Source organism: Salvia hispanica, chromosome 5, assembly GCF_029641045.1.
Source record: "Salvia hispanica isolate PSC_SH4W2 chromosome 5, Shi_PSC_v1, whole genome shotgun sequence".
Lineage (NCBI taxonomy): Eukaryota > Viridiplantae > Streptophyta > Magnoliopsida > Lamiales > Lamiaceae > Salvia > Salvia hispanica.
In genome coordinates this window covers 9,621,490-9,649,432 of record NC_142696.1, presented here as the reverse complement: position 1 = coordinate 9,649,432, position 27,943 = coordinate 9,621,490, and the positions used below count along the sequence as shown (strand labels likewise).

The 27,943-nt window shown below is 52.2% G+C and overlaps 29 non-coding genes and 23 pseudogenes across 29 annotated transcripts; all 52 read right to left on the bottom strand.

Moving 5' to 3' along the window:
- Positions 1-285: 285 nt before the first annotated feature.
- Positions 286-404, bottom strand: LOC148924630 (5S ribosomal RNA). The gene has a single exon (XR_016131074.1). It is a non-coding gene; the product is annotated as a 5S ribosomal RNA (ribosomal RNA).
- Positions 405-797: 393 nt separating this feature from the next.
- LOC148924629 (5S ribosomal RNA) lies at positions 798-916 on the bottom strand. The gene has a single exon (XR_016131357.1). It is a non-coding gene; the product is annotated as a 5S ribosomal RNA (ribosomal RNA).
- A 393-nt stretch (positions 917-1,309) lies between these two features.
- Positions 1,310-1,428, bottom strand: LOC148924628 (5S ribosomal RNA). The gene has a single exon (XR_016131598.1). It is a non-coding gene; the product is annotated as a 5S ribosomal RNA (ribosomal RNA).
- A 393-nt stretch (positions 1,429-1,821) lies between these two features.
- LOC148924627 (5S ribosomal RNA) lies at positions 1,822-1,940 on the bottom strand. The gene has a single exon (XR_016131356.1). It is a non-coding gene; the product is annotated as a 5S ribosomal RNA (ribosomal RNA).
- A 393-nt stretch (positions 1,941-2,333) lies between these two features.
- LOC148924626 (5S ribosomal RNA) lies at positions 2,334-2,452 on the bottom strand. The gene has a single exon (XR_016131073.1). It is a non-coding gene; the product is annotated as a 5S ribosomal RNA (ribosomal RNA).
- A 393-nt stretch (positions 2,453-2,845) lies between these two features.
- LOC148924625 (5S ribosomal RNA) lies at positions 2,846-2,964 on the bottom strand. Its single transcript, XR_016131355.1, has one exon. It is a non-coding gene; the product is annotated as a 5S ribosomal RNA (ribosomal RNA).
- Positions 2,965-3,357: 393 nt separating this feature from the next.
- LOC148924624 (5S ribosomal RNA) lies at positions 3,358-3,476 on the bottom strand. Its single transcript, XR_016131072.1, has one exon. It is a non-coding gene; the product is annotated as a 5S ribosomal RNA (ribosomal RNA).
- Positions 3,477-3,869: 393 nt separating this feature from the next.
- LOC148924623 (5S ribosomal RNA) lies at positions 3,870-3,988 on the bottom strand. Its single transcript, XR_016131440.1, has one exon. It is a non-coding gene; the product is annotated as a 5S ribosomal RNA (ribosomal RNA).
- A 393-nt stretch (positions 3,989-4,381) lies between these two features.
- LOC148924622 (5S ribosomal RNA) lies at positions 4,382-4,500 on the bottom strand. The gene has a single exon (XR_016131596.1). It is a non-coding gene; the product is annotated as a 5S ribosomal RNA (ribosomal RNA).
- Positions 4,501-4,893: 393 nt separating this feature from the next.
- On the bottom strand, positions 4,894-5,012 carry LOC148924621 (5S ribosomal RNA). The gene has a single exon (XR_016131354.1). It is a non-coding gene; the product is annotated as a 5S ribosomal RNA (ribosomal RNA).
- Positions 5,013-5,405: 393 nt separating this feature from the next.
- On the bottom strand, positions 5,406-5,524 carry LOC148924620 (5S ribosomal RNA). The gene has a single exon (XR_016131071.1). It is a non-coding gene; the product is annotated as a 5S ribosomal RNA (ribosomal RNA).
- A 393-nt stretch (positions 5,525-5,917) lies between these two features.
- Positions 5,918-6,036, bottom strand: LOC148924619 (5S ribosomal RNA). Its single transcript, XR_016131609.1, has one exon. It is a non-coding gene; the product is annotated as a 5S ribosomal RNA (ribosomal RNA).
- A 393-nt stretch (positions 6,037-6,429) lies between these two features.
- Positions 6,430-6,548, bottom strand: LOC148924618 (5S ribosomal RNA; annotated as a pseudogene).
- Positions 6,549-6,941: 393 nt separating this feature from the next.
- Positions 6,942-7,047, bottom strand: LOC148924617 (5S ribosomal RNA; annotated as a pseudogene).
- A 394-nt stretch (positions 7,048-7,441) lies between these two features.
- LOC148924616 (5S ribosomal RNA) lies at positions 7,442-7,560 on the bottom strand. Its single transcript, XR_016131704.1, has one exon. It is a non-coding gene; the product is annotated as a 5S ribosomal RNA (ribosomal RNA).
- A 393-nt stretch (positions 7,561-7,953) lies between these two features.
- LOC148924615 (5S ribosomal RNA) lies at positions 7,954-8,059 on the bottom strand (annotated as a pseudogene).
- Positions 8,060-8,453: 394 nt separating this feature from the next.
- On the bottom strand, positions 8,454-8,572 carry LOC148924614 (5S ribosomal RNA). The gene has a single exon (XR_016131392.1). It is a non-coding gene; the product is annotated as a 5S ribosomal RNA (ribosomal RNA).
- An 893-nt stretch (positions 8,573-9,465) lies between these two features.
- Positions 9,466-9,584, bottom strand: LOC148924613 (5S ribosomal RNA). Its single transcript, XR_016131607.1, has one exon. It is a non-coding gene; the product is annotated as a 5S ribosomal RNA (ribosomal RNA).
- Positions 9,585-9,977: 393 nt separating this feature from the next.
- LOC148924612 (5S ribosomal RNA) lies at positions 9,978-10,096 on the bottom strand. The gene has a single exon (XR_016131538.1). It is a non-coding gene; the product is annotated as a 5S ribosomal RNA (ribosomal RNA).
- Positions 10,097-10,490: 394 nt separating this feature from the next.
- Positions 10,491-10,609, bottom strand: LOC148924611 (5S ribosomal RNA). Its single transcript, XR_016131703.1, has one exon. It is a non-coding gene; the product is annotated as a 5S ribosomal RNA (ribosomal RNA).
- Positions 10,610-11,002: 393 nt separating this feature from the next.
- On the bottom strand, positions 11,003-11,121 carry LOC148924610 (5S ribosomal RNA). Its single transcript, XR_016131537.1, has one exon. It is a non-coding gene; the product is annotated as a 5S ribosomal RNA (ribosomal RNA).
- Positions 11,122-11,515: 394 nt separating this feature from the next.
- LOC148924609 (5S ribosomal RNA) lies at positions 11,516-11,634 on the bottom strand. The gene has a single exon (XR_016131702.1). It is a non-coding gene; the product is annotated as a 5S ribosomal RNA (ribosomal RNA).
- A 393-nt stretch (positions 11,635-12,027) lies between these two features.
- On the bottom strand, positions 12,028-12,133 carry LOC148924608 (5S ribosomal RNA; annotated as a pseudogene).
- Positions 12,134-12,527: 394 nt separating this feature from the next.
- Positions 12,528-12,646, bottom strand: LOC148924607 (5S ribosomal RNA). The gene has a single exon (XR_016131391.1). It is a non-coding gene; the product is annotated as a 5S ribosomal RNA (ribosomal RNA).
- Positions 12,647-13,537: 891 nt separating this feature from the next.
- Positions 13,538-13,656, bottom strand: LOC148924606 (5S ribosomal RNA). The gene has a single exon (XR_016131390.1). It is a non-coding gene; the product is annotated as a 5S ribosomal RNA (ribosomal RNA).
- An 899-nt stretch (positions 13,657-14,555) lies between these two features.
- LOC148924605 (5S ribosomal RNA) lies at positions 14,556-14,674 on the bottom strand (annotated as a pseudogene).
- Positions 14,675-15,073: 399 nt separating this feature from the next.
- Positions 15,074-15,192, bottom strand: LOC148924604 (5S ribosomal RNA; annotated as a pseudogene).
- A 393-nt stretch (positions 15,193-15,585) lies between these two features.
- On the bottom strand, positions 15,586-15,691 carry LOC148924603 (5S ribosomal RNA; annotated as a pseudogene).
- A 394-nt stretch (positions 15,692-16,085) lies between these two features.
- Positions 16,086-16,204, bottom strand: LOC148924602 (5S ribosomal RNA). The gene has a single exon (XR_016131001.1). It is a non-coding gene; the product is annotated as a 5S ribosomal RNA (ribosomal RNA).
- A 393-nt stretch (positions 16,205-16,597) lies between these two features.
- On the bottom strand, positions 16,598-16,703 carry LOC148924601 (5S ribosomal RNA; annotated as a pseudogene).
- A 394-nt stretch (positions 16,704-17,097) lies between these two features.
- On the bottom strand, positions 17,098-17,216 carry LOC148924600 (5S ribosomal RNA). Its single transcript, XR_016131701.1, has one exon. It is a non-coding gene; the product is annotated as a 5S ribosomal RNA (ribosomal RNA).
- Positions 17,217-17,609: 393 nt separating this feature from the next.
- Positions 17,610-17,715, bottom strand: LOC148924599 (5S ribosomal RNA; annotated as a pseudogene).
- A 394-nt stretch (positions 17,716-18,109) lies between these two features.
- Positions 18,110-18,215, bottom strand: LOC148924598 (5S ribosomal RNA; annotated as a pseudogene).
- Positions 18,216-18,609: 394 nt separating this feature from the next.
- Positions 18,610-18,728, bottom strand: LOC148924597 (5S ribosomal RNA). Its single transcript, XR_016131687.1, has one exon. It is a non-coding gene; the product is annotated as a 5S ribosomal RNA (ribosomal RNA).
- A 394-nt stretch (positions 18,729-19,122) lies between these two features.
- LOC148924596 (5S ribosomal RNA) lies at positions 19,123-19,241 on the bottom strand. The gene has a single exon (XR_016131700.1). It is a non-coding gene; the product is annotated as a 5S ribosomal RNA (ribosomal RNA).
- A 393-nt stretch (positions 19,242-19,634) lies between these two features.
- On the bottom strand, positions 19,635-19,740 carry LOC148924595 (5S ribosomal RNA; annotated as a pseudogene).
- A 349-nt stretch (positions 19,741-20,089) lies between these two features.
- LOC148924594 (5S ribosomal RNA) lies at positions 20,090-20,208 on the bottom strand. Its single transcript, XR_016131000.1, has one exon. It is a non-coding gene; the product is annotated as a 5S ribosomal RNA (ribosomal RNA).
- A 393-nt stretch (positions 20,209-20,601) lies between these two features.
- LOC148924593 (5S ribosomal RNA) lies at positions 20,602-20,707 on the bottom strand (annotated as a pseudogene).
- Positions 20,708-21,102: 395 nt separating this feature from the next.
- On the bottom strand, positions 21,103-21,208 carry LOC148924592 (5S ribosomal RNA; annotated as a pseudogene).
- A 394-nt stretch (positions 21,209-21,602) lies between these two features.
- Positions 21,603-21,721, bottom strand: LOC148924591 (5S ribosomal RNA; annotated as a pseudogene).
- Positions 21,722-22,115: 394 nt separating this feature from the next.
- On the bottom strand, positions 22,116-22,234 carry LOC148924590 (5S ribosomal RNA). The gene has a single exon (XR_016131699.1). It is a non-coding gene; the product is annotated as a 5S ribosomal RNA (ribosomal RNA).
- Positions 22,235-22,627: 393 nt separating this feature from the next.
- Positions 22,628-22,733, bottom strand: LOC148924589 (5S ribosomal RNA; annotated as a pseudogene).
- A 394-nt stretch (positions 22,734-23,127) lies between these two features.
- LOC148924588 (5S ribosomal RNA) lies at positions 23,128-23,246 on the bottom strand. The gene has a single exon (XR_016131698.1). It is a non-coding gene; the product is annotated as a 5S ribosomal RNA (ribosomal RNA).
- Positions 23,247-23,629: 383 nt separating this feature from the next.
- On the bottom strand, positions 23,630-23,748 carry LOC148924587 (5S ribosomal RNA; annotated as a pseudogene).
- A 393-nt stretch (positions 23,749-24,141) lies between these two features.
- On the bottom strand, positions 24,142-24,260 carry LOC148924586 (5S ribosomal RNA; annotated as a pseudogene).
- A 394-nt stretch (positions 24,261-24,654) lies between these two features.
- Positions 24,655-24,773, bottom strand: LOC148924585 (5S ribosomal RNA). The gene has a single exon (XR_016131764.1). It is a non-coding gene; the product is annotated as a 5S ribosomal RNA (ribosomal RNA).
- A 393-nt stretch (positions 24,774-25,166) lies between these two features.
- Positions 25,167-25,272, bottom strand: LOC148924584 (5S ribosomal RNA; annotated as a pseudogene).
- Positions 25,273-25,666: 394 nt separating this feature from the next.
- On the bottom strand, positions 25,667-25,785 carry LOC148924583 (5S ribosomal RNA; annotated as a pseudogene).
- Positions 25,786-26,178: 393 nt separating this feature from the next.
- LOC148924582 (5S ribosomal RNA) lies at positions 26,179-26,284 on the bottom strand (annotated as a pseudogene).
- A 394-nt stretch (positions 26,285-26,678) lies between these two features.
- On the bottom strand, positions 26,679-26,797 carry LOC148924581 (5S ribosomal RNA; annotated as a pseudogene).
- A 394-nt stretch (positions 26,798-27,191) lies between these two features.
- LOC148924580 (5S ribosomal RNA) lies at positions 27,192-27,310 on the bottom strand (annotated as a pseudogene).
- A 393-nt stretch (positions 27,311-27,703) lies between these two features.
- Positions 27,704-27,809, bottom strand: LOC148924579 (5S ribosomal RNA; annotated as a pseudogene).
- Positions 27,810-27,943: the final 134 nt, after the last annotated feature.

Here is a 27,943-nt window from a genome sequence, read left to right as displayed (position 1 = left end):
CCCACAGCATATCACCGCGAAGCTCTCGCCGAGCCCCACGTTCTGAGCTACGGGTACAGCCCGTGGCTACTTTGGGAAGCAAAAAGGGGCCGTTTCGAGCCATTTCGAACACTCTTAGTTCGCAGCTACTGTTTTTCGGCACGTTTAAGATTGTGGGACCCGCTCGTCACCGGCTCGTGGAGATTGTCGTACTTTTTGTCCTCGTACTCGACAACCACTAATCGAGTGTCGGACCACATCAAGACCAACTGAACGGAAAAAAAAATGAACGCACTCGCAAAAAGAGGGGTGCAACACAAGGACATCCCAGGGGGTCACCCATCCTAGTACTACTCTCGCCCAAGCACGCTTAACTTCGGAGTTCTGATGGGATCCGGTGCATTAGTGCTGGTATGATCGCACCCATCAATAGCCCCGCACTTTATTCTTTCATAGCGTACGCTCCCGTGCGCAGGTTCTGATCCCCCACCCTCCAGACGGGTATAACTTTTGATCGGGAAGGAGTTACGGGACCCACAGCATATCACCGCGAAGCTCTCGCCGAGCCCCACGTTCTGAGCTACGGGTACAGCCCGTGGCTACTCTGGGAAGCAATAAGAGGCCGTTTCGAGCCATTTCGGACACTTTTAGTTCGCAGCTACTGTTTTTCGGCACGTTTAAGATTGTGGGACTCGCTCGTCACCGGCTCGTGGAGTTTGTCGTACTTTTTGTCCTCGTACTCGACAACAGCTAATCGAGTGTCGGACCACATCAAGACCAACTGAACGGAAAAAAAAAATGAACACACTCGCAAAAAAAGGGTGCAACACAAGGACTTCCCAGGGGATCACCCATCCTAGTACTACTCTCGCCCAAGCACGCTTAACTTCGGAGTTCTGATGGGATCCGGTGCATTAGGGCTGGTATGATCGCACCCATCAATAGCCTCGCACTTTATTCTTTCATAGCGTACGCTCCCGTGCGCAGGTTCTGATCCCCCACCCTCCAGACGGGTATAACTTTTGATCGGGAAGGAGTTACGGGACCCACAGCATATCACCGCGAAGCTCTCGCCGAGCCCCACGTTCTGAGCTACGGGTACAGCCCGTGGCTACTCTGGGAAGCAAAAAGAGGCCGTTTCGAGCCATTTCGGACACTCTTAGTTCGCAGCTACTGTTTTTCGGCACGTTTAAGATTGTGGGACTCGCTCGTCACCGGCTCGTGGAGTTTGTCGTACTTTTTGTCCTCGTACTCGACAACAGCTAATCGAGTGTCGGACCACATCAAGACCAACTGAACGGAAAAAAAAAATGAACACACTCGCAAAAAAAGGGAGCAACACAAGGACTTCCCAGGGGATCACCCATCCTAGTACTACTCTCGCCCAAGCACGCTTAACTTCGGAGTTCTGATGGGATCCGGTGCATTAGGGCTGGTATGATCGCACCCATCAATAGCCTCGCACTTTATTCTTTCATAGCGTACGCTCCCGTGCGCAGGTTCTGATCCCCCACCCTCCAGACGGGTATAACTTTTGATCGGGAAGGAGTTACGGGACCCACAGCATATCACCGCGAAGCTCTCGCCGAGCCCCACGTTCTGAGCTACGGGTACAGCCCGTGGCTACTCTGGGAAGCAAAAAGAGGCCGTTTCGAGCCATTTCGGACACTTTTAGTTCGCAGCTACTGTTTTTCGGCACGTTTAAGATTGTGGGACTCGCTCGTCACCGGCTCGTGGAGTTTGTCGTACTTTTTGTCCTCGTACTCGACAACAGCTAATCGAGTGTCGGACCACATCAAGACCAACTGAACGGAAAAAAAAAATGAACACACTCGCAAAAAAAGGGTGCAACACAAGGACTTCCCAGGGGATCACCCATCCTAGTACTACTCTCGCCCAAGCACGCTTAACTTCGGAGTTCTGATGGGATCCGGTGCATTAGGGCTGGTATGATCGCACCCATCAATAGCCTCGCACTTTATTCTTTCATAGCGTACGCTCCCGTGCGCAGGTTCTGATCCCCCACCCTCCAGACGGGTATAACTTTTGATCGGGAAGGAGTTACGGGACCCACAGCATATCACCGCGAAGCTCTCGCCGAGCCCCACGTTCTGAGCTACGGGTACAGCCCGTGGCTACTTTGGGAAGCAAAAAGGGGCCGTTTCGAGCCATTTCGAACACTCTTAGTTCGCAGCTACTGTTTTTCGGCACGTTTAAGATTGTGGGACCCGCTCGTCACCGGCTCGTGGAGATTGTCGTACTTTTTGTCCTCGTACTCGACAACCACTAATCGAGTGTCGGACCACATCAAGACCAACTGAACGGAAAAAAAAATGAACGCACTCGCAAAAAGAGGGGTGCAACACAAGGACATCCCAGGGGGTCACCCATCCTAGTACTACTCTCGCCCAAGCACGCTTAACTTCGGAGTTCTGATGGGATCCGGTGCATTAGTGCTGGTATGATCGCACCCATCAATAGCCCCGCACTTTATTCTTTCATAGCGTACGCTCCCGTGCGCAGGTTCTGATCCCCCACCCTCCAGACGGGTATAACTTTTGATCGGGAAGGAGTTACGGGACCCACAGCATATCACCGCGAAGCTCTCGCCGAGCCCCACGTTCTGAGCTACGGGTACAGCCCGTGGCTACTCTGGGAAGCAAAAAGAGGCCGTTTCGAGCCATTTCGGACACTTTTAGTTCGCAGCTACTGTTTTTCGGCACGTTTAAGATTGTGGGACTCGCTCGTCACCGGCTCGTGGAGTTTGTCGTACTTTTTGTCCTCGTACTCGACAACAGCTAATCGAGTGTCGGACCACATCAAGACCAACTGAACGGAAAAAAAAAATGAACACACTCGCAAAAAAAGGGTGCAACACAAGGACTTCCCAGGGGATCACCCATCCTAGTACTACTCTCGCCCAAGCACGCTTAACTTCGGAGTTCTGATGGGATCCGGTGCATTAGGGCTGGTATGATCGCACCCATCAATAGCCTCGCACTTTATTCTTTCATAGCGTACGCTCCCGTGCGCAGGTTCTGATCCCCCACCCTCCAGACGGGTATAACTTTTGATCGGGAAGGAGTTACGGGACCCACAGCATATCACCGCGAAGCTCTCGCCGAGCCCCACGTTCTGAGCTACGGGTACAGCCCGTGGCTACTCTGGGAAGCAAAAAGAGGCCGTTTCGAGCCATTTCGGACACTCTTAGTTCGCAGCTACTGTTTTTCGGCACGTTTAAGATTGTGGGACTCGCTCGTCACCGGCTCGTGGAGATTGTCGTACTTTTTGTCCTCGTACTCGACAACCACTAATCGAGTGTCGGACCACATCAAGACCAACTGAACGGAAAAAAAAATGAACGCACTCGCAAAAAGAGGGGTGCAACACAAGGACATCCCAGGGGGTCACCCATCCTAGTACTACTCTCGCCCAAGCACGCTTAACTTCGGAGTTCTGATGGGATCCGGTGCATTAGTGCTGGTATGATCGCACCCATCAATAGCCCCGCACTTTATTCTTTCATAGCGTACGCTCCCGTGCGCAGGTTCTGATCCCCCACCCTCCAGACGGGTATAACTTTTGATCGGGAAGGAGTTACGGGACCCACAGCATATCACCGCGAAGCTCTCGCCGAGCCCCACGTTCTGAGCTACGGGTACAGCCCGTGGCTACTCTGGGAAGCAAAAAGAGGCCGTTTCGAGCCATTTCGGACACTTTTAGTTCGCAGCTACTGTTTTTCGGCACGTTTAAGATTGTGGGACTCGCTCGTCACCGGCTCGTGGAGTTTGTCGTACTTTTTGTCCTCGTACTCGACAACAGCTAATCGAGTGTCGGACCACATCAAGACCAACTGAACGGAAAAAAAAAATGAACACACTCGCAAAAAAAGGGTGCAACACAAGGACTTCCCAGGGGATCACCCAACCTAGTACTACTCTCGCCCAAGCACGCTTAACTTCGGAGTTCTGATGGGATCCGGTGCATTAGGGCTGGTATGATCGCACCCATCAATAGCCTCGCACTTTATTCTTTCATAGCGTACGCTCCCGTGCGCAGGTTCTGATCCCCCACCCTCCAGACGGGTATAACTTTTGATCGGGAAGGAGTTACGGGACCCACAGCATATCACCGCGAAGCTCTCGCCGAGCCCCACGTTCTGAGCTACGGGTACAGCCCGTGGCTACTCTGGGAAGCAAAAAGAGGCCGTTTCGAGCCATTTCGGACACTCTTAGTTCGCAGCTACTGTTTTTCGGCACGTTTAAGATTGTGGGACTCGCTCGTCACCGGCTCGTGGAGTTTGTCGTACTTTTTGTCCTCGTACTCGACAACAGCTAATCGAGTGTCGGACCACATCAAGACCAACTGAACGGAAAAAAAAAATGAACACACTCGCAAAAAAAGGGAGCAACACAAGGACTTCCCAGGGGATCACCCATCCTAGTACTACTCTCGCCCAAGCACGCTTAACTTCGGAGTTCTGATGGGATCCGGTGCATTAGGGCTGGTATGATCGCACCCATCAATAGCCTCGCACTTTATTCTTTCATAGCGTACGCTCCCGTGCGCAGGTTCTGATCCCCCACCCTCCAGACGGGTATAACTTTTGATTGGGAAGGAGTTACGGGACCCACAGCATATCACCGCGAAGCTCTCGCCGAGCCCCACGTTCTGAGCTACGGGTACAGCCCGTGGCTACTCTGGGAAGCAAAAAGAGGCCGTTTCGAGCCATTTCGGACACTTTTAGTTCGCAGCTACTGTTTTTCGGCACGTTTAAGATTGTGGGACTCGCTCGTCACCGGATCGTGGAGTTTGTCGTACTTTTTGTCCTCGTACTCGACAACAGCTAATCGAGTGTCGGACCACATCAAGACCAACTGAACGGAAAAAAAAAATGAACACACTCGCAAAAAAAGGGTGCAACACAAGGACTTCCCAGGGGATCACCCATCCTAGTACTACTCTCGCCCAAGCACGCTTAACTTCGGAGTTCTGATGGGATCCGGTGCATTAGGGCTGGTATGATCGCACCCATCAATAGCCTCGCACTTTATTCTTTCATAGCGTACGCTCCCGTGCGCAGGTTCTGATCCCCCACCGTCCAGACGGGTATAACTTTTGATCGGGAAGGAGTTACGGGACCCACAGCATATCACCGCGAAGCTCTCGCCGAGCCCCACGTTCTGAGCTACGGGTACAGCCCGTGGCTACTTTGGGAAGCAAAAAGAGGCCGTTTCGAGCCATTTCGAACACTCTTAGTTCGCAGCTACTGTTTTTCGGCACGTTCAAGATTGTGGCACCCGCTCGTCACCGGCTCGTGGAGATTGTCGTACTTTTTGTCCTCGTACTCGACAACCACTAATCGAGTGTCGGACCACATCAAGACCAACTGAACGGAAAAAAAAATGAACGCACTCGCAAAAAGAGGGGTGCAACACAAGGACATCCCAGGGGGTCACCCATCCTAGTACTACTCTCGCCCAAGCACGCTTAACTTCGGAGTTCTGATGGGATCCGGTGCATTAGTGCTGGTATGATCGCACCCATCAATAGCCCCGCACTTTATTCTTTCATAGCGTACGCTCCCGTGCGCAGGTTCTGATCACCCACCCTCCAGACGGGTATAACTTTTGATCGGGAAGGAGTTACGGGACCCACAGCATATCACCGCGAAGCTCTCGTCGAGTCCCACGTGCTGAGCTACGGGTATAGCCCGTGGCTACTCCGGGAAGCAAAAAGAGGCCGTTTCGAGCGATTTCGGACACTTTTAGTTCGCAGCTACTGTTTTTCGGCACGTTTAAGATTGTGGGACCCGCTCGTCACCGGCTCGTGGAGATTATCGTACTTTTTGTCCTCGTACTCGACAACAGCTAATCGAGTGTCGGACCACATCAGGACCAACTGAACGGAAAAAAAAATGAACGCACTCGCAAAAAAAGGGGTGCAACACAAGGACTTCCCAGGGGGTCACCCATCCTAGTACTACTCTCGCCCAAGCACGCTTAACTTCGGAGTTCTGTTGGGATACGGTGCATTAGTGCTGGTATGATCGCACCCATCAATAGCCCCGCACTTTATTCTTTCATAGCGTACGCTCCCGTGCGCAGGTTCTGATCCCCCACCCTTCACACAGGCATAACTTTTGATCCGGAAGGAGTTACGGGACCCACAGCATATCACCGCGAAGCTCTCGCCGAGCCCAACGTTCTGAGCTACGTGTACAGCCCGTGGCTACTGCGGGAAGCAAAAAGAGGCCGTTTCGAGCCATTTCGGACACTTTTAGTTCGCAGCTACTATTTTTCGGCACGTTTAAGATTGTGGGACTCGCTCGTCACCGGCTCGTGGAGTTTGTTGTACCTTTTGTCCTAGTACTCGACAACAGCTAATCGAGTGTCGGACCACATCAGGACCAACTGAACGGAAAAAAAAATGAACGCACTCGCAAAAAAACGGGTGCAACACAAGGACTTCCCAGGGGGTCAGCCATCCTAGTACTACTCTCGCCCAAGCACGCTTAACTTTGGAGTTCTGATGGGATCCGGTGCATTAGGGCTGGTATGATCGCACCCATCAATAGCCTCGCACTTTATTCTTTCATAGCATACGCTCCCGTGCGCAGATTCTGATCCCCCACCCTCCAGGCGGGTATAACTTTTGATCGGGAAGGAGTTACGGGACCCACAACATATCACCGCGAAGCTCTCGCCGAGCCCCACGTTCTGAGCTACGGTTATAGCCCGTGGCTACTCCGGGAAGCAAAAAGAGGCCGTTTCGAGCCATTTCGAACACTTTTAGTTCGCAGCTACTGTTTTTCGGCACGTTTAAGATTGTGGGACCCGCTCGTCACCGGCTCGTGGAGATTGTCGTACTTTTTGTCCTCGTACTCGACAACCACTAATCGAGTGTCGGACCACATCAAGACCAACTGAACGGAAAAAAAAATGAACGCACTCGCAAAAAAAGGGGTGCAACAGGGGGTCACCCATCCTAGTACTACTCTCGCCCAAGCACGCTTAACTTCGGAGCTCTGATGGGATCCGGTGCATTAGTGCTGGTATGATCGCACCCATCAATAGCCTCGCACTTTATTCTTTCATAGCGTACGCTCCCGTGCGCAGGTTCTGATCCCCCACCCTTCACACAGGCATTACTTTTGATCCGGAAGGAGTTACGGGACCCACAGCATATCACCGCGAAGCTCTCGCCGAGCCCCACGTTCTGAGCTACGTGTACTGCCCGTGGCTACTGCGGGAAGCAAAAAGAGGCCGTTTCGAGCCATTTCGGACACTTTTAGTTCGCAGCTACTGTTTTTCGGCACGTTTAAGATTGTGGGACTCGCTCGTCACCGGCTCGTGGAGTTTGTTGTACTTTTTGTCCTCGTACTCGACAACAGCTAATCGAGTGTCGGACCACATCAGGACCAACTGAACGGAAAAAAAAAATGAACGCACTCGCAAAAAAAGGGGTGCAACACAAGGACTTCCCAGGGGGTCAGCCATCCTAGTACTACTCTCGCCCAAGCACGCTTAACTTTGGAGTTCTGATGGGATCCGGTGCATTAGGGCTGGTATGATCGCACCCATCAATAGTCTCGCACTTTATTCTTTCATAGCATACGCTCCCGTGCGCAGGTTCTGATCCCCCACCCTCCAGGCGGGTATAACTTTTGATCGGGAAGGAGTTACGGGACCCACAACATATCACCGCGAAGCTCTCGCCGAGCCCCACGTTCTGAGCTACGGTTATAGCCCGTGGCTACTCCGGGAAGCAAAAATAGGCCGTTTCGAGCCATTTCGAACACTTTTAGTTCGCAGCTACTGTTTTTCGGCACGTTTAAGATTGTGGGACCTGCTCGTCACCGGCTCGTGGAGATTGTCGTACTTTTTGTCCTCGTACTTGACAACCACTAATCGAGTGTCGGACCACATCAAGACCAACTGAACGGAAAAAAAAATGAACGCACTCGCAAAAAAATGGGTGCAACAGGGGGTCACCCATCCTAGTACTACTCTCGCCCAAGCACGCTTAACTTCGGAGCTCTGATGGGATCCGGTGCATTAGTGCTGGTATGATCGCACCCATCAATAGCCTCGCACTTTATTCTTTCATAGCGTACGCTCCTGTGCGCAGGTTCTGATCACCCACCCTCCAGATGGGTATAACTTTTGATCGGGAAGGAGTTACGGGACCCACAGCATATCACCGCGAAGCTCTCGCCGAGTCCCACGTGCTGAGCTACGGGTATAGCCCGTGGCTACTCCGGGAAGCAAAAAGAGGCCGTTTCGAGCCATTTCGGACACTTTTAGTTCGCAGCTACTGTTTTTCGGCACGTTTAAGATTGTGGGACTCGCTCGTCACCGGCTCGTGGAGTTTGTCGTACTTTTTGTCCTCGTACTCGACAACAGCTAATCGAGTGTCGGACCACATCAGGACCAACTGAACGGAAAAAAAAAATGAACGCACTCGCAAAAAAAGGGGTGCAACACAAGGACTTCCCAGGGGGTCACCCATCCTAGTACTACTCTCGCCCAAGCATGCTTAACTTCGGAGTTCTGATGGGATCCGGTGCATTAGGGCTGGTATGATCGCACCCATCAATAGCCTCGCACTTTATTCTTTCATAGCGTACGCTTCCGTGCGCAGGTTCTGATCCCCCACCCTCCAGACGGGTATAACTTTTGATCGGGAAGGAGTTACGGGACCCACAGCATATCACCGCGAAGCTCTCGCCGAGCCCCACGTTCTGAGCTACGGTTACAGCCCGTGGCTACTCTGGGAAGCAAAAAGAGGCCGTTTCGAGCCATTTCGAACACTTTTAGTTCGCAGCTACTGTTTTTTGGCACGTTTAAGATTGTGGGACCCGCTCGTCACCGGCTCGTGGAGATTGTCGTACTTTTTGTCCTCGTACTCGACAACCACTAATCGAGTGTCGGACCACATGAAGACCAACTGAACGGAAAAAAAAATGAACGCACTCGCAAAAAAAGGGGTGCAACAGGGGGTCACCCATCCTAGTACTACTCTCGCCCAATCACGCTTAACTTCGGAGCTCTGATGGGATCCGGTGCATTAGTGCTGGTATGATCGCACCCATCAATAGCCCCGCACTTTATTCTTTCATAGCGTACGCTCCCGTGCGCAGGTTCTGATCCCCCACCCTCCAGACGGGTATAACTTTTGATCGGGAAGGAGTTACGGGACCCACAGCATATCACCGCGAAGCTCTCGCCGAGTCCCACGTGCTGAGCTACGGGCATAGCCTGTGGCTACTCCGGGAAGCAAAAAGAGGCCGTTTCGAGCCATTTCGGACAGTTTTAGTTCGCAGCTACTGTTTTTCGGCACGTTAAAGATTATGGGACTCGCTCGTCACCGGCTCGTGGAGTTTGTCGTACTTTTTGTCCTCGTACTCGACAACAGCTAATCGAGTGTCGGACCACATCAGGACCATCTGAACGGAAAAAAAAAATGAACGCACTCGCAAAAAAAGGGGTGCAACACAAGGACTTCCCAGGGGGTCACCCATCCTAGTACTACTCTCGCCCAAGCACGCTTAACTTCGGAGTTCTGTTGGGATACGGTGCATTAGTGCTGGTATGATCGCACCCATCAATAGCCTCGCACTTTATTCTTTCATAGCGTACGCTCCCGTGCGCAGGTTCTGATCCCCCACCCTTCACACAGGCATAACTTTTGATCCGGAAGGAGTTACGGGACCCACAGCATATCACCGCGAAGCTCTCGCCGAGCCCAACGTTCTGAGCTACGTGTACAGCCCGTGGCTACTGCGGGAAGCAAAAAGAGGCCGTTTCGAGCCATTTCGGACACTTTTAGTTCGCAGCTACTATTTTTCGGCACGTTTAAGATTGTGGGACTCGCTCGTCACCGGCTCGTGGAGTTTGTTGTACCTTTTGTCCTAGTACTCGACAACAGCTAATCGAGTGTCGGACCACATCAGGACCAACTGAACGGAAAAAAAAATGAACGCACTCGCAAAAAAACGGGTGCAACACAAGGACTTCCCAGGGGGTCAGCCATCCTAGTACTACTCTCGCCCAAGCACGCTTAACTTTGGAGTTCTGATGGGATCCGGTGCATTAGTGCTGGTATGATCGCACCCATCAATAGCCTCGCACTTTATTCTTTCATAGCGTACGCTCCCGTGCGCAGGTTCTGATCCCCCACCCTTCACACAGGCATTACTTTTGATCCGGAAGGAGTTACGGGACCCACAGCATATCACCGCGAAGCTCTCGCCGAGCCCCACGTTCTGAGCTACGTGTACTGCCCGTGGCTACTGCGGGAAGCAAAAAGAGGCCGTTTCGAGCCATTTCGGACACTTTTAGTTCGCAGCTACTGTTTTTCGGCACGTTTAAGATTGTGGGACTCGCTCGTCACCGGCTCGTGGAGTTTGTTGTACTTTTTGTCCTCGTACTCGACAACAGCTAATCGAGTGTCGGACCACATCAGGACCAACTGAACGGAAAAAAAAAATGAACGCACTCGCAAAAAAAGGGGTGCAACACAAGGACTTCCCAGGGGGTCAGCCATCCTAGTACTACTCTCGCCCAAGCACGCTTAACTTTGGAGTTCTGATGGGATCCGGTGCATTAGGGCTGGTATGATCGCACCCATCAATAGCCTCGCACTTTATTCTTTCATAGCATACGCTCCCGTGCGCAGGTTCTGATCCCCCACCCTTCACACAGGCATAACTTTTGATCCGGAAGGAGTTACGGGACCCACAGCATATCACCGCGAAGCTCTCGCCGAGCCCAACGTTCTGAGCTACGTGTACAGCCCGTGGCTACTGCGGGAAGCAAAAAGAGGCCGTTTCGAGCCATTTCGGACACTTTTAGTTCGCAGCTACTATTTTTCGGCACGTTTAAGATTGTGGGACTCGCTCGTCACCGGCTCGTGGAGTTTGTTGTACCTTTTGTCCTAGTACTCGACAACAGCTAATCGAGTGTCGGACCACATCAGGACCAACTGAACGGAAAAAAAAATGAACGCACTCGCAAAAAAACGGGTGCAACACAAGGACTTCCCAGGGGGTCAGCCATCCTAGTACTACTCTCGCCCAAGCACGCTTAACTTTGGAGTTCTGATGGGATCCGGTGCATTAGTGCTGGTATGATCGCACCCATCAATAGCCTCGCACTTTATTCTTTCATAGCGTACGCTCCCGTGCGCAGGTTCTGATCCCCCACCCTTCACACAGGCATTACTTTTGATCCGGAAGGAGTTACGGGACCCACAGCATATCACCGCGAAGCTCTCGCCGAGCCCCACGTTCTGAGCTACGTGTACTGCCCGTGGCTACTGCGGGAAGCAAAAAGAGGCCGTTTCGAGCCATTTCGGACACTTTTAGTTCGCAGCTACTGTTTTTCGGCACGTTTAAGATTGTGGGACTCGCTCGTCACCGGCTCGTGGAGTTTGTTGTACTTTTTGTCCTCGTACTCGACAACAGCTAATCGAGTGTCGGACCACATCAGGACCAACTGAACGGAAAAAAAAAATGAACGCACTCGCAAAAAAAGGGGTGCAACACAAGGACTTCCCAGGGGGTCAGCCATCCTAGTACTACTCTCGCCCAAGCACGCTTAACTTTGGAGTTCTGATGGGATCCGGTGCATTAGGGCTGGTATGATCGCACCCATCAATAGCCTCGCACTTTATTCTTTCATAGCATACGCTCCCGTGCGCAGGTTCTGATCCCCCACCCTCCAGGCGGGTATAACTTTTGATCGGGAAGGAGTTACGGGACCCACAACATATCACCGCGAAGCTCTCGCCGAGCCCCACGTTCTGAGCTACGGTTATAGCCCGTGGCTACTCCGGGAAGCAAAAATAGGCCGTTTCGAGCCATTTCGAACACTTTTAGTTCGCAGCTACTGTTTTTCGGCACGTTTAAGATTGTGGGACCTGCTCGTCACCGGCTCGTGGAGATTGTCGTACTTTTTGTCCTCGTACTTGACAACCACTAATCGAGTGTCGGACCACATCAAGACCAACTGAACGGAAAAAAAAATGAACGCACTCGCAAAAAAAGGGGTGCAACAGGGGGTCACCCATCCTAGTACTACTCTCGCCCAAGCACGCTTAACTTCGGAGCTCTGATGGGATCCGGTGCATTAATGCTGGTATGATCGCACCCATCAATAGCCCCGCACTTTATTCTTTCATAGCGTACGCTCCTGTGCGCAGGTTCTGATCACCCACCCTCCAGATGGGTATAACTTTTGATCGGGAAGGAGTTACGGGACCCACAGCCTATCACCGCGAAGCTCTCGCCGAGTCCCACGTGCTGAGCTACGGGTATAGCCCGTGGCTACTCCGGGAAGCAAAAAGAGGCCGTTTCGAGCCATTTCGGACACTTTTAGTTCGCAGCTACTGTTTTTCGGCACGTTTAAGATTGTGGGACTCGCTCGTCACCGGCTTGTGGAGTTTGTCGTACTTTTTGTCCTCGTACTCGACAACAGCTAATCGAGTGTCGGACCACATCAGGACCAACTGAACGGAAAAAAAAAATGAACGCACTCGCAAAAAAAGGGGTGCAACACAAGGACTTCCCAGGGGGTCACCCATCCTAGTACTACTCTCGCCCAAGCATGCTTAACTTCGGAGTTCTGATGGGATCCGGTGCATTAGGGCTGGTATGATCGCACCCATCAATAGCCTCGCACTTTATTCTTTCATAGCATACGCTCCCGTGCGCAGGTTCTGATCCCCCACCCTCCAGACGGGTATAACTTTTGATCGGGAAGGAGTTACGGGACCCACAGCATATCACCGCGAAGCTCTCGCCGAGCCCCACGTTCTGAGCTACGGTTACAGCCCGTGGCTACTCTGGGAAGCAAAAAGAGGCCGTTTCGAGCCATTTCGAACACTTAGTTCGCAGCTACTGTTTTTCGGCACGTTTAAGATTGTGGGACCCGCTCGTCACCGGCTCGTGGAGATTGTCGTACTTTTTGTCCTCGTACTCGACAACCACTAATCGAGTGTCGGACCACATCAAGACCAACTGAACGGAAAAAAAAATGAACGCACTCGCAAAAAAAGGGGTGCAACAGGGGGTCACCCATCCTAGTACTACTCTCGCCCAATCACGCTTAACTTCGGAGCTCTGATGGGATCCGGTGCATTAGTGCTGGTATGATCGCACCCATCAATAGCCCCGCACTTTATTCTTTCATAGCGTACGCTCCCGTGCGCAGGTTCTGATCACCCACCCTGCAGACGGGTATAACTTTTGATCGGGAAGGAGTTACGGGACCCACAGCCTATCACCGCGAAGCTCTCGCCGAGTCCCACGTGCTGAGCTACGGGTATAGCCCGTGGCTACTCCGGGAAGCAAAAAGAGGCCGTTTTGAGCCATTTCGGACACTTTTAGTTCGCAGCTACTGTTTTTCGGCACGTTTAAGATTGTGGGACTCGCTCGTCACCGGCTCATGGAGTTTGTCGTACTTTTTGTCCTCGTACTCGACAACAGCTAATCGAGTGTCGGACCACATCAGGACCAACTGAACGGAAAAAAAAAATGAACGCACTCGCAAAAAAAGGGGTGCAACACAAGGACTTCCCAGGGGGTCACCCATCCTAGTACTACTCTCGCCCAAGCATGCTTAACTTCGGAGTTCTGATGGGATCCGGTGCATTAGGGCTGGTATGATCGCACCCATCAATAGCCCCGCACTTTATTCTTTCATAGCGTACGCTCCCGTGCGCAGGTTCTGATCCCCCACCCTCCAGGCGGGTATAACTTTTGATCGGGAAGGAGTTACGGGACCCACAGCATATCACCGCGAAGCTCTCGCCGAGCCCCACGTTCTGAGCTACGGTTACAGCCCGTGGCTACTCTGGGAAGCAAAAAGAGGCCGTTTCGAGCCATTTCGAACACTTTTAGTTCGCAGCTACTGTTTTTCGGCACGTTTAAGATTGTGGGGACCCGCTCGTCACCGGCTCGTGGAGATTGTCGTACTTTTTGTCCTCGTACTCGACAACCACTAATCGAGTGTCGGACCACATCAAGACCAACTGAACGGAAAAAAAAATGAACGCACTCGCAAAAAAAGGGGTGCAACAGGGGGTCACCCATCCTAGTACTACTCTCGCCCAATCACGCTTAACTTCGGAGCTCTGATGGGATCCGGTGCATTAGTGCTGGTATGATCGCACCCATCAATAGCCCCGCACTTTATTCTTTCATAGCGTACGCTCCCGTGCGCAGGTTCTGATCACCCACCCTGCAGACGGGTATAACTTTTGTTCGGGAAGGAGTTACGGGACCCACAGCATATCACCGCGAAGCTCTCGCCGAGTCCCACGTGCTGAGCTACGGGTATAGCCCGTGGCTACTCCGGGAAGCAAAAAGAGGCCGTTTCGAGCAATTTCGGACACTTTTAGTTCGCAGCTACTGTTTTTCGGCACGTTTAAGATTGTGGGACCCGCTCGTCACCGGCTCGTGGAGTTTGTTGTACTTTTTGTCCTCGTACTCGACAACAGCTAATCGAGTGTCGGACCACATCAGGACCAACTGAACGGAAAAAAAAAATGAAATGAACGCACTCGCAAAAAAAGGGGTGCAACACAAGGACTTCCCAGGGGGTCACCCATCCTAGTACTACTCTCGCCGGAGCACGCTTAACTTCGGAGTTTTGATGGGATACGGTGCATTAGTGCTGGTATGATCGCACCCATCAATAGCCTCGCACTTTATTCTTTCATAGCGTACGCTCCCGTGCGCAGGTTCTGATCCCCCACCCTTCACACAGGCATAACTTTTGATCCGGAAGGAGTTACAGGACCCACAGCATATCACCGCGAAGCTCTCGCCGAGCCCCACGTTCTGAGCTACGTGTACATCCCGTGGCTACTCCGGGAAGCAAAAAGAGGCCATTTCGAGCCATTTCGGACACTTTTAGTTCGCAGCTACTGTTTTTCAGCACGTTTAAGATTGTGGGACTCGCTCGTCACCGGCTCGTGGAGTTTGTCGTACTTTTTGTCCTCGTACTCGACAACAGCTAATCGAGTGTCGGACCACATCAGGACCAACTGAACGGAAAAAAAAAATGAAATGAACGCACTCGCAAAAAAAGGGGTGCAACACAAGGACTTCCCAGGGGGTCACCCATCCTAGTACTACTCTCGCCGGAGCACGCTTAACTTCGGAGTTTTGATGGGATACGGTGCATTAGTGCTGGTATGATCGCACCCATCAATAGCCTCGCACTTTATTCTTTCATAGCGTATACTCCCGTGCGCAGGTTCTGATCCCCCACCCTCCAGACGGGTATAACTTTTGATCGGGAAGGAGTTACGGGACCCACAGCATATCACCGCGAAGCTCTCGCCGAGCCCCACGTTCTGAGCTAAGGGTACAGCCCGTGGCTACTCTGAGAAGCAAAAAGAGGCCATTTCGAGCCATTTCGAACACTTTTAGTTCGCAGCTACTGTTTTTCGGCACGTTTAAGATTGTGGGACCCGCTCGTCACCGGCTCGTGGAGATTGTCGTACTTTTTGTCCTCGTACTCGACAACCACTAATCGAGTGTCGGACCACATCAAGACCAACTGAACGGAAAAAAAAATGAACGCACTCGCAAAAAAAGGGGTGCAACAGGGGGTCACCCATCCTAGTACTACTCTCGCCCAAGCACGCTTAACTTCGGAGCTCTGATGGGATCCGGTGCATTAGTGCTGGTATGATCGCACCCATCAATAGCCCCGCACTTTATTCTTTCATAGCGTACGCTCCCGTGCGCAGGTTCTGATCACCCACCCTCCAGACGGGTATAACTTTTGATCGGGAAGGAGTTACGGGACCCACAGCCTATCACCGCGAAGCTCTCGCCGAGTCCCACGTGCTGAGCTACGGGTATAGCCCGTGGCTACTCCGGGAAGCAAAAAGAGGCCGTTTCGAGCCATTTCGGACACTTTTAGTTCGCAGCTACTATTTTTCGGCACGTTTAAGATTGTGGGACTCGCTCGTCACCGGCTCGTGGAGTTTGTCGTACTTTTTGTCCTCGTACTCGACAACAGCTAATCGAGTGTCGGACCACATCAGGACCAACTGAACGGAAAAAAAAAATGAACGCACTCGCAAATAAAGGGGTGCAACACAAGGACTTCCCAGGGGGTCACCCATCCTAGTACTACTCTCGCCCAAGCACGCTTAACTTCGGAGTTCTGATGGGATCCGGTGCATTAGGGCTGGTATGATCGCACCCATCAATAGCCTCGCACTTTATTCTTTCATAGCGTACGCTCCCGTGCGCAGGTTCTGATCCCCCACCCTCCAGACGGGTATAACTTTTGATCGGGAAGGAGTTACGGGACCCACAGCATATCACCGCGAAGCTCTCGCCGAGCCCCACGTTCTGAGCTACGGTTACAGCCCGTGGCTACTCTGGGAAGCAAAAAGAGGCCGTTTCGAGCCATTTCGAACACTTTTAGTTCGCAGCTACTGTTTTTCGGCACGTTTAAGATTGTGGGACCCGCTCGTCACCGGCTCGTGGAGATTGTCGTACTTTTTGTCCTCGTACTCGACAACCACTAATCGAGTGTCGAACCACATCAAGACCAACTGAACGGAAAAAAAAATGAACGCACTCGCAAAAAAAGGGATGCAACAGGGGGTCACCCATCCTAGTACTACTCTCGCCCAAGCACGCTTAACTTTGGAGTTCTGATGGGATCCGGTGCATTAGTGCTGGTATGATCGCACCCATCAATAGCCCCGCACTTTATTCTTTCATAGCGTACGCTCCCGTGCGCAGGTTCTGATCCCCCACCCTCCAGGCGGGTATAACTTTTGATCGGGAAGGAGTTACGGGACCCACAGCATATCACCGCGAAGCTCTCGCCGAGTCCCACGTGCTGAGCTACGGGCAAAGCCCGTGGCTACTCCGGGAAGCAAAAAGAGGCCGTTTCGAGCCATTTCGGACACTTTTAGTTCGCAGCTACTGTTTTTCGGCACGTTTAAGATTGTGGGACCCGCTCGTCACCGGCTCGTGGTGTTTGTCGTACTTTTTGTCCTCGTACTCGACAACAGCTAATCGAGTGTCGGACCACATCAGGACCAACTGAACGGAAAAAAAAAATGAACGCACTCGCAAAAAAAGGGGTGCAACACAAGGACTTCCCAGGGGGTCAGCCATCCTAGTACTACTCTCGCCCAAGCACGCTTAACTTTGGAGTTCTGATGGGATCCGGTGCATTAGGGCTGGTATGATCGCACCCATCAATAGCCTCGCACTTTATTCTTTCATAGCATACGCTCCCGTGCGCAGGTTCTGATCCCCCACCCTTCACACAGGCATAACTTTTGATCCGGAAGGAGTTACAGGACCCACAGCATATCACCGCGAAGCTCTCGCCGAGCCCCACGTTCTGAGCTACGTGTACATCCCGTGGCTACTCCGGGAAGCAAAAAGAGGCCATTTCGAGCCATTTCGGACACTTTTAGTTCGCAGCTACTGTTTTTCAGCACGTTTAAGATTGTGGGACTCGCTCGTCACCGGCTCGTGGAGTTTGTCGTACTTTTTGTCCTCGTACTCGACAACAGCTAATCGAGTGTCGGACCACATCAGGACCAACTGAACGGAAAAAAAAATGAACGCACTCGCAAAAAAAGGGGTGCAACAGGGGGTCACCCATCCTAGTACTACTCTCGCCCAAGCACGCTTAACTTCGGAGCTCTGATGGGATCCGGTGCATTAGTGCTGGTATGATCGCACCCATCAATAGCCCCGCTCTTTATTCTTTCATACCGTACGCTCCCGTGCGCAGGTTCTGATCCCCCACCCTGCAGACGGGTATAACTTTTGATCGGGAAGGAGTTACGGGACCCACAGCATATCACCCCGCGAAGCTCTCGCCGAGTCCCACGTGCTGAGCTACGGGTATAGCCCGTGGCTACTCCGGGAAGCAAAAAGAGGCCGTTTCGAGCGATTTCGGACACTTTTAGTTCGCAGCTACTGTTTTTCGGCACGTTTAAGATTGTGGGACCCGCTCGTCACCGGCTCGTGGAGATTGTCGTACTTTTTGTCCTCGTACTCGACAACCACTAATCGAGTGTCAGACCACATCAAGACCAACTGAACGGAAAAAAAAATGAACGCACTCGCAAAAAAAGGGTGCAACAGGGGGTCACCCATCCTAGTACTACTCTCGCCCAAGCACGCTTAACTTTGGAGTTCTGATGGGATCCGGTGCATTAGTGCTGGTATGATCGCACCCATCAATAGCCCCGCACTTTATTCTTTCATAGCGTACGCTCCCGTGCGCAGGTTCTGATCCCCCACCCTCCAGGCGGGTATAACTTTTGATCGGGAAGGAGTTACGGGACCCACAGCATATCACCGCGAAGCTCTCGCCGAGTCCCACGTGCTGAGCTACGGGCAAAGCCCGTGGCTACTCCGGGAAGCAAAAAGAGGCGGTTTCGAGCCATTTCGGACACTTTTAGTTCGCAGCTACTGTTTTTCGGCACGTTTAAGATTGTGGGACCCGCTCGTCACCGGCTCGTGGAGTTTGTCGTACTTTTTGTCCTCGTACTCGACAACAGCTAATCGAGTGTCGGACCACATCAGGACCAACTGAACGGAAAAAAAAAATGAACGCACTCGCAAAAAAAGGGGTGCAACACAAGGACTTCCTAGGGGGTCACCCATCCTAGTACTACTCTCGCCCAAGCACGCTTAACTTTGGAGTTCTGATGGGATCCGGTGCATTAGGGCTGGTATGATCGCACCCATCAATAGCCTCGCACTTTATTCTTTCATAGCATACGCTCCCGTGCGCAGGTTCTGATCCCCCACCCTCCAGGCGGGTATAACTTTTGATCGGGAAGGAGTTACGGGACCCACAGCATATCACCGCGAAGCTCTCGCCGAGCCCCACGTTCTGAGCTACGTGTACAGCCCGTGGCTACTGCGGGAAGCAAAAAGAGGCCGTTTCGAGCCATTTCGGACACTTTTAGTTCGCAGCTACTGTTTTTCGGCACATTTAAGATTGTGGGACTCGCTCGTCACCGGCTCGTGGAGTTTGTTGTACTTTTTGTCCTCGTACTCGACAACAGCTAATCGAGTGTCGGACCACATCAGGACCAACTGAACGGAAAAAAAAAATGAACGCACTCGCAAAAAAAGGGGTGCAACACAAGGACTTCCCAGGGGGTCAGCCATCCTAGTACTACTCTCGCCCAAGCACGCTTAACTTTGGAGTTCTGATGGGATCCGGTGCATTAGGGCTGGTATGATCGCACCCATCAATAGCCTCGCACTTTATTCTTTCATAGCATACGCTCCCATGCGCAGGTTCTGATCCCCCACCCTCCAGGCGGGTATAACTTTTGATCGGGAAGGAGTTACGGGACCCACAGCATATCACCGCGAAGCTCTCGCCGAGCCCCACGTTCTGAGCTACGGTTATAGCCCGTGGCTACTCCGGGAAGCAAAAAGAGGCCGTTTCGAGCAATTTCGAACACTTTTAGTTCGCAGCTACTATTTTTCGGCACGTTTAAGATTGTGGGACCCGCTCGTCACCGGCTCGTGGAGATTGTCGTACTTTTTGTCCTCGTACTCGACAACCACTAATCGAGTGTCGGACCACATCAAGACCAACTGAACGGAAAAAAAAATGAACGCACTCGCAAAAAAAGGGGTGCAACAGGGGGTCACCCATCCTAGTACTACTCTCGCCCAAGCACGCTTAACTTCGGAGCTCTGATGGGATCCGGTGCATTAGTGCTGGTATGATCGCACCCATCAATAGCCCCGCACTTTATTCTTTCATAGCGTACGCTCCCGTGCGCAGGTTCTGATCACCCACCCTCCAGACGGGTATAACTTTTGATCGGGAAGGAGTTACGGGACCCACAGCCTATCACCGCGAAGCTCTCGCCGAGTCCCACGTGCTGAGCTACGGGCCATTTCGGACACTTTTAGTTCGCAGCTACTGTTTTTCGGCACGTTTAAGATTGTGGGACTCGCTCGTCACCGGCTCGTGGAGTTTGTCGTACTTTTTGTCCTCGTACTCGACAACAGCTAACCGAGTGTCGGACCACATCAGGACCAACTGAACGGAAAAAAAAAATGAACGCACTCGCAAAAAAAGGGGTGCAACACAAGGACTTCCCAGGGGGTCACCCATCCTAGTACTACTCTCGCCCAAGCACGCTTAACTTCGGAGTTCTGATGGGATCCGGTGCATTAGGGCTGGTATGATCGCACCCATCAATAGCCTCGCACTTTATTCTTTCATAGCGTACGCTCCCGTGCGCAGGTTCTGATCCCGCACCCTCCAGACGGGTATAACTTTTGATCGGGAAGGAGTTACGGGACCCACAGCATATCACCGCGAAGCTCTCGCCGAGCCCCACGTTCTGAGCTACGGTTACAGCCCGTGGCTACTCTGGGAAGCAAAAAGAGGCCGTTTCGAGCCATTTCGAACACTTTTAGTTCGCAGCTACTGTTTTTCGGCACGTTTAAGATTGTGGGACCCGCTCGTCACCGGCTCGTGGAGATTGTTGTACTTTTTGTCCTCGTACTCGACAACCACTAATCGAGTGTCGGACCACATCAAGACCAACTGAACGGAAAAAAAAATGAACGCACTCGCAAAAAAAGGGGTGCAACAGGGGGTCACCCATCCTAGTACTACTCTCGCCCAAGCACGCTTAACTTCGGAGCTCTGATGGGATCCGGTGCATTAGTGCTGGTATGATCGCACCCATCAATAGCCCCGCTCTTTATTCTTTCATACCGTACGCTCCCGTGCGCAGGTTCTGATCCCCCACCCTGCAGACGGGTATAACTTTTGATCGGGAAGGAGTTACGGGACCCACAGCATATCACCCCGCGAAGCTCTCGCCGAGTCCCACGTGCTGAGCTACGGGTATAGCCCGTGGCTACTCCGGGAAGCAAAAAGAGGCCGTTTCGAGCGATTTCGGACACTTTTAGTTCGCAGCTACTGTTTTTCGGCACGTTTAAGATTGTGGGACCCGCTCGTCACCGGCTCGTGGAGATTGTCGTACTTTTTGTCCTCGTACTCGACAACCACTAATCGAGTGTCGAACCACATCAAGACCAACTGAACGGAAAAAAAAATGAACGCACTCGCAAAAAAAGGGATGCAACAGGGGGTCACCCATCCTAGTACTACTCTCGCCCAAGCACGCTTAACTTTGGAGTTCTGATGGGATCCGGTGCATTAGTGCTGGTATGATCGCACCCATCAATAGCCCCGCACTTTATTCTTTCATAGCGTACGCTCCCGTGCGCAGGTTCTGATCCCCCACCCTCCAGGCGGGTATAACTTTTGATCGGGAAGGAGTTACGGGACCCACAGCATATCACCGCGAAGCTCTCGCCGAGTCCCACGTTCTGAGCTACGGGCAAAGCCCGTGGCTACTCCGGGAAGCAAAAAGAGGCCGTTTATAGCCATTTCGGACACTTTTAGTTCGCAGCTACTGTTTTTCGGCACGTTTAAGATTGTGGGACCCGCTCGTCACCGGCTCGTGGAGTTTGTCGTACTTTTTGTCCTCGTACTCGACCACAGCTAATCGAGTGTCGGACCACATCAGGACCAACTGAACGGAAAAAAAAAATGAACGCACTCGCAAAAAAAGGGGTGCAACACAAGGACTTCCCAGGGTGTCACCCATCCTAGTACTACTCTCGCCCAAGCACGCTTAACTTCGGAGTTCTGTTGGGATACGGTGCATTAGTGCTGGTATGATCGCACCCATCAATAGCCTCGCACTTTATTCTTTCATAGCGTACGCTCCCGTGCGCAGGTTCTGATCCCCCACCCTTCACACAGGCATAACTTTTGATCCGGAAGGAGTTACGGGACCCACAGCATATCACCGCGAAGCTCTCGCCGAGCCCCACGTTCTGAGCTACGTGTACAGCCCGTGGCTACTGCGGGAAGCAAAAAGAGGCCGTTTCGAGCCATTTCGGACACTTTTAGTTCGCAGCTACTGTTTTTCGGCACGTTTAAGATTGTGGGACTCGCTCGTCACCGGCTCGTGGAGTTTGTTGTACTTTTTGTCCTCGTACTCGACAACAGCTAATCGAGTGTCGGACCACATCAGGACCAACTAAACGGAAAAAAAAAATGAACGCACTCGCAAAAAAAGGGGTGCAACACAAGGACTTCCCAGGGGGTCAGCCATCCTAGTACTACTCTCGCCCAAGCACGCTTAACTTTGGAGTTCTGATGGGATCCGGTGCATTAGGGCTGGTATGATCGCACCCATCAATAGCCTCGCACTTTATTCTTTCATAGCATACGCTCCCGTGCGCAGGTTCTGATCCCCCACCCTCCAGGCGGGTATAAATTTTGATCGGGAAGGAGTTACGGGACCCACAGCATATCACCGCGAAGCTCTCACCGAGCCCCACGCTCTGAGCTACGGTTATAGCCCGTGGCTACTCTGGGAAGCAAAAAGAGGCCGTTTCGAGCCATTTCGAACACTCTTAGTTCGCAGCTACTGTTTTTCGGCACGTTTAAGATTGTGGGACCCGCTCGTCACCGGCTCGTGGAGATTGTCGTACTTTTTGTCCTCGTACTCGACAACCACTAATCGAGTGTCGGACCACATCAAGACCAACTGAACGGAAAAAAAAATGAACGCACTCGCAAAAAAAGGGGTGCAACAGGGGGTCACCCATCCAAGTACTACTCTCGCCCAAGCACGCTTAACTTCGGAGCTCTGATGGGATCCGGTGCATTAGTGCTGGTATGATCGCACCCATCAATAGCCTCGCACTTTATTCTTTCATAGCGTACGCTCCCGTGCGCAGGTTCTGATCCCCCACCCTTCATACAGGCGTAACTTTTGATCCGGAAGGAGTTACGGGACCCACAGCATATCACCGCGAAGCTCTCGCCGAGCCCCACGTTCTGAGCTACGTGTACAGCCCGTGGCTACTGCGGGAAGCAAAAAGAAGCCGTTTCGAGCCATTTCGGACACTTTTAGTTCGCAGCTACTGTTTTTCGGCACGTTTAAGATTGTGGGACTCGCTCGTCACCGGCTCGTGGAGTTTGTTGTACTTTTTGTCCTCGTACTCGACAACAGCTAATCGAGTGTCGGACCACATCAGGACCAACTGAACGGAAAAAAAAAATGAACGCACTCGCAAAAAAAGGGGTGCAACACAAGGACTTCCCAGGGGGTCAGCCATCCTAGTACTACTCTCGCCCAAGCACGCTTAACTTTGGAGTTCTGATGGGATCCGGTGCATTAGGGCTGGTATGATCGCACCCATCAATAGCCTCGCACTTTATTCTTTCATAGCATACGCTCCCGTGCGCAGGTTCTGATCCCCCACCCTCCAGGCGGGTATAACTTTTGATCGGGAAGGAGTTACGGGACCCACAGCATATCACCGCGAAGCTCTCGCCGAGCCCCACGTTCTGAGCTACGGTTATAGCCCGTGGCTACTCCGGGAAGCAAAAAGAGGCCGTTTCGAACACTTTTAGTTCGCAGCTACTGTTTTTCGGCACGTTTAAGATTGTGGGACCCGCTCGTCACCGGCTCGTGGAGATTGTCGTACTTTTTGTCCTCGTACTCGACAACCAGTAATCGAGTGTCGGACCACATCAAGACCAACTGAACGGGAAAAAAAATGAACGCACTCGCAAAAAAAGGGGTGCAACACAAGGACTTCCCAGGGGGTCACCCATCCTAGTACTACTCTCGCCCAAGCACGCTTAACTTCGGAGTTCTGTTGGGATACGATGCATTAGTGCTGGTATGATCGCACCCATCAATAGCCTCGCACTTTATTCTTTCATAGCGTACGCTCCCGTGCGCAGGTTCTGATCCCGCACCCTCCAGACGGGTATAACTTTTGATCGGGAAGGAGTTACGGGACCCACAGCATATCACCGCGAAGCTCTCGCCGAGACCCACGTTCTGAGCTACGGGTACAGCCCGTGGCTACTCCGGGAAGCAAAAAGAGGCCGTTTCGAGCAATTTCGGACACTTTTAGTTCGCAGCTACTGTTTTTCGGCACGTTTAAGATTGTGGGACCCGCTCGTCACTGGCTCGTGGAGATTGTCGTACTTTTTGTCCTCGTACTCGACAACAGCTAATCGAGTGTCGGACCACATCAAGACCAACTGAACGGAAAAAAAAATGAACGCACTCGCAAAAAAAGGGGTGTAACACAAGGACTTCCCAGGGGGTCACCCATCCTAGTACTACTCTCGCCGGAGCACGCTTAACTTCGGAGTTTTGATGGGATACGGTGCATTAGTGCTGGTATGATCGCACCCATCAATAGCCTCGCACTTTATTCTTTCATAGCGTACGCTCCCGTGCGCAGGTTCTGATCCCCCACCCTTCACACAGGCATAACTTTTTATCCGGAAGGAGTTACAGGACCCACAGCATATCACCGCGAAGCTCTCGCCGAGCCCCACGTTCTGAGCTACGTGTACATCCCGTGGCTACTCCGGGAAGCAAAAAGAGGCCATTTCGAGCCATTTCGGACACTTTTAGTTCGCAGCTACTGTATTTCAGCACGTTTAAGATTGTGGGACTCGCTCGTCACCGGCTCGTGGAGTTTGTCGTACTTTTTGTCCTCGTACTCGACAACAGCTAATCGAGTGTCGGACCACATCAGGACCAACTGAACGGAAAAAAAAAATGAACGCACTCGCAAAAAAAGGGGTGCAACACAAGGACTTCCCAGGGGGTCACCCATCCTAGTACTACTCTCACCCAAGCACGCTTAACTTCGGAGTTCTGATTGGATCCGGTGCATTAGGGCTGGTATGATCGCACCCATCAATAGCCTCGCACTTTATTCTTTCATAGCGTACGCTCCCGTGCGCAGGTTCTGATCCCCCACCCTCCAGACGGGTATAACTTTTGATCGGGAAGGAGTTACGGGACCCACAGCATATCACCGCGAAGCTCTCGCCGAGCCCCACGTTCTGAGCTACGGGTACAGCCCGTGGCTACTCTGAGAAGCAAAAAGAGGCCGTTTCGAGCCATTTCGAACACTTTTAGTTCGCAGCTACTGTTTTTCGGCACGATTAAGATTGTGGGAGCCACTCGTCACCGGCTCGTGGAGATTGTCGTACTTTTTGTCCTCGTACTCGACAACCACTAATCGAGTGTCGGACCACATCAAGACCAACTGAACGGAAAAAAAAATGAACGCACTCGCAAAAAAAGGGGTGCAACAGGGGGTCACCCATCCTAGTACTACTCTCGCCCAAGCACGCTTAACTTCGGAGCTCTGATGGGATCCGGTGCATTAGTGCTGGTATGATCGCACCCATCAATAGCCCCGCACTTTATTCTTTCATAGCGTACGCTCCCGTGCGCAGGTTCTGATCACCCACCCTGCAGACGGGTATAACTTTTGATCGGGAAGGAGTTACGGGACCCACAGCATATCACCGCGAAGCTCTCGCCGAGTCCCACGTGCTGAGCTACGGGCATAGCCCGTGGCTACTCCGGGAAGCAAAAAGAGGCCGTTTCGAGCAATTTCGGACACTTTTAGTTCGCAGCTATTGTTTTTCGGCACGTTTAAGATTGTGGGACCCGCTCGTCACCGGCTCGTGGAGATTGTCGTACTTTTTGTCCTCGTACTCGACAACAGCTAATCGAGTGTCGGACCACATCAAGACCAACTGAACGGAAAAAAAAAATGAACGCACTCGCAAAAAAAGGGGTGCAACACAAGGACTTCCCAGGGGGCCACCCATCCTAGTACTACTCTCACCCAAGCACGCTTAACTTCGGAGTTCTGATTGGATCCGGTGCATTAGGGCTGGTATGATCGCACCCATCAATAGCCTCGCACTTTATTCTTTCATAGCGTACGCTCCCGTGCGCAGGTTCTGATCCCCCACCCTCCAGACGGGTATAACTTTTGATCTGGAAGGAGTTACGGGACCCACAGCATATCACCGCGAAGCTCTCGCCGAGCCCCACGTTCTGAGCTACGGGTACAGCCCGTGGCTACTCTGAGAAGCAAAAAGAGGCCGTTTCGAGCCATTTCGAACACTTTTAGTTCGCAGCTACTGTTTTTCGGCACGATTAAGATTGTGGGACCCGCTCGTCACCGCCTCGTGGAGATTGTCGTACTTTTTGTCCTCGTACTCGACAACCACTAATCGAGTGTCGGACCACATCAAGACCAACTGAACGGAAAAAAAAATGAACGCACTCGCAAAAAAAGGGGTGCAACAGGGGGTCACCCATCCTAGTACTACTCTCGCCCAAGCACGCTTAACTTCAGAGCTCTGATGGGATCCGGTGCATTAGTGCTGGTATGATCGCACCCATCAATAGCCCCGCACTTTATTCTTTCATAGCGTACGCTCCCGTGCCCAGGTTCTGATCACCCACCCTCCAGACGGGTATAACTTTTGATCGGGAAGGAGTTACGGGACCCACAGCATATCACCGCGAAGCTCTCGCCGAGTCCCACGTGCTGAGCTACGGGTATAGCCCGTGGCTACTCCGGGAAGCAAAAAGAGGCCGTTTCGAGCAATTTCGGACACTTTTAGTTCGCAGCTACTGCTTTTCGGCACGTTTAAGATTGTGGGACCCGCTCGTCACCGGCTCGTGGAAATTGTCGTACTTTTTGTCCTCGTACTCGACAACAGCTAATCGAGTGTCGGACCACATCAGGACCAACTGAACGGAAAAAAAAAATGAACGCACTCGCAAAAAAAGGGGTGCAACACAAAGACTTCCCAGGGGGTCACCCATCCTAGTACTACTCTCGCCGGAGCACGCTTAACTTCGGAGTTTTGATGGGATACGGTGCATTAGTGCTGGTATGATCGCACCCATCAATAGCCTCGCACTTTATTCTTTCATAGCGTACGCTCCCGTGCGCAGGTTCTGATCCCCCACCCTTCACACAGGCATAACTTTTGATCCGGAAGGAGTTACAGGACCCACAGCATATCACCGCGAAGCTCTCGCCGAGCCCCACGTTCTGAGCTATGTGTACATCCCGTGGCTACTCCGGGAAGCAAAAAGAGGCCATTTCGAGCCATTTCGGACACTTTTAGTTCGCAGCTACTGTTTTTCAGCAGGTTTAAGATTGTGGGACTCGCTCGTCACCGGCTCGTGGAGTTTGTCGTACTTTTTGTCCTCGTACTCGACAACAGCTAATCGAGTGTCGGACCACATCAAGACCAACTGAACGGAAAAAAAAAATGAACACACTCGCAAAAAAAGGGGTGCAACAAAAGGACTTCCCAGGGGGTCACCCATACTAGTACTACTCTCGCCCAAGCACGCTTAACTTCGGAGTTCTGATGGGATCCGGTGCATTATGGCTGGTATGATCGCACACATCAATTGCCTCGCACTTTATTCTTTCATAGCATATGCTCCCGTGCGCAGGTTCTGATCCCCCACCCTTCACATAGGCATAACTTTTGATCCGGAAGGAGTTACGGGACCCACAGCATATCACCGTGAAGCTCTCGCCGAGCCCCACGTTCTGAGCTACGGGTACAGCCCGTGGCTACTCTGAGAAGCAAAAAGAGGCCGTTTCGAGCCATTTCGAACACTTTTAGTTCGCAGCTACTGTTTTTCGGCACGTTTAAGATTGTGGGACCCGCTCGTCACCGGCTCGTGGAGATTGTCGTACTTTTTGTCCTCGTACTCGACAACCACTAATCGAGTGTCGGACCACATCAAGACCAACTGAACGGAAAAAAAAATGAACGCACTCGCAAAAAAAGGGGTGCAACAAGGGGTCACCCATCCTAGTACTACTCTCGCCCAAGCACGCTTAACTTCGGAGCTCTGATGGGATCCGGTGCATTAGTGCTGGTACGATCGCACCCATCAATAGCCCCGCACTTTATTCTTTCATAGCGTACGCTCCCGTGCGCAGGTTCTGATCACCCACCCTCCAGACGGGTATAACTTTTGATCAGGAAGGAGTTACGGGACCCACAGCATATCACCGCGAAGCTCT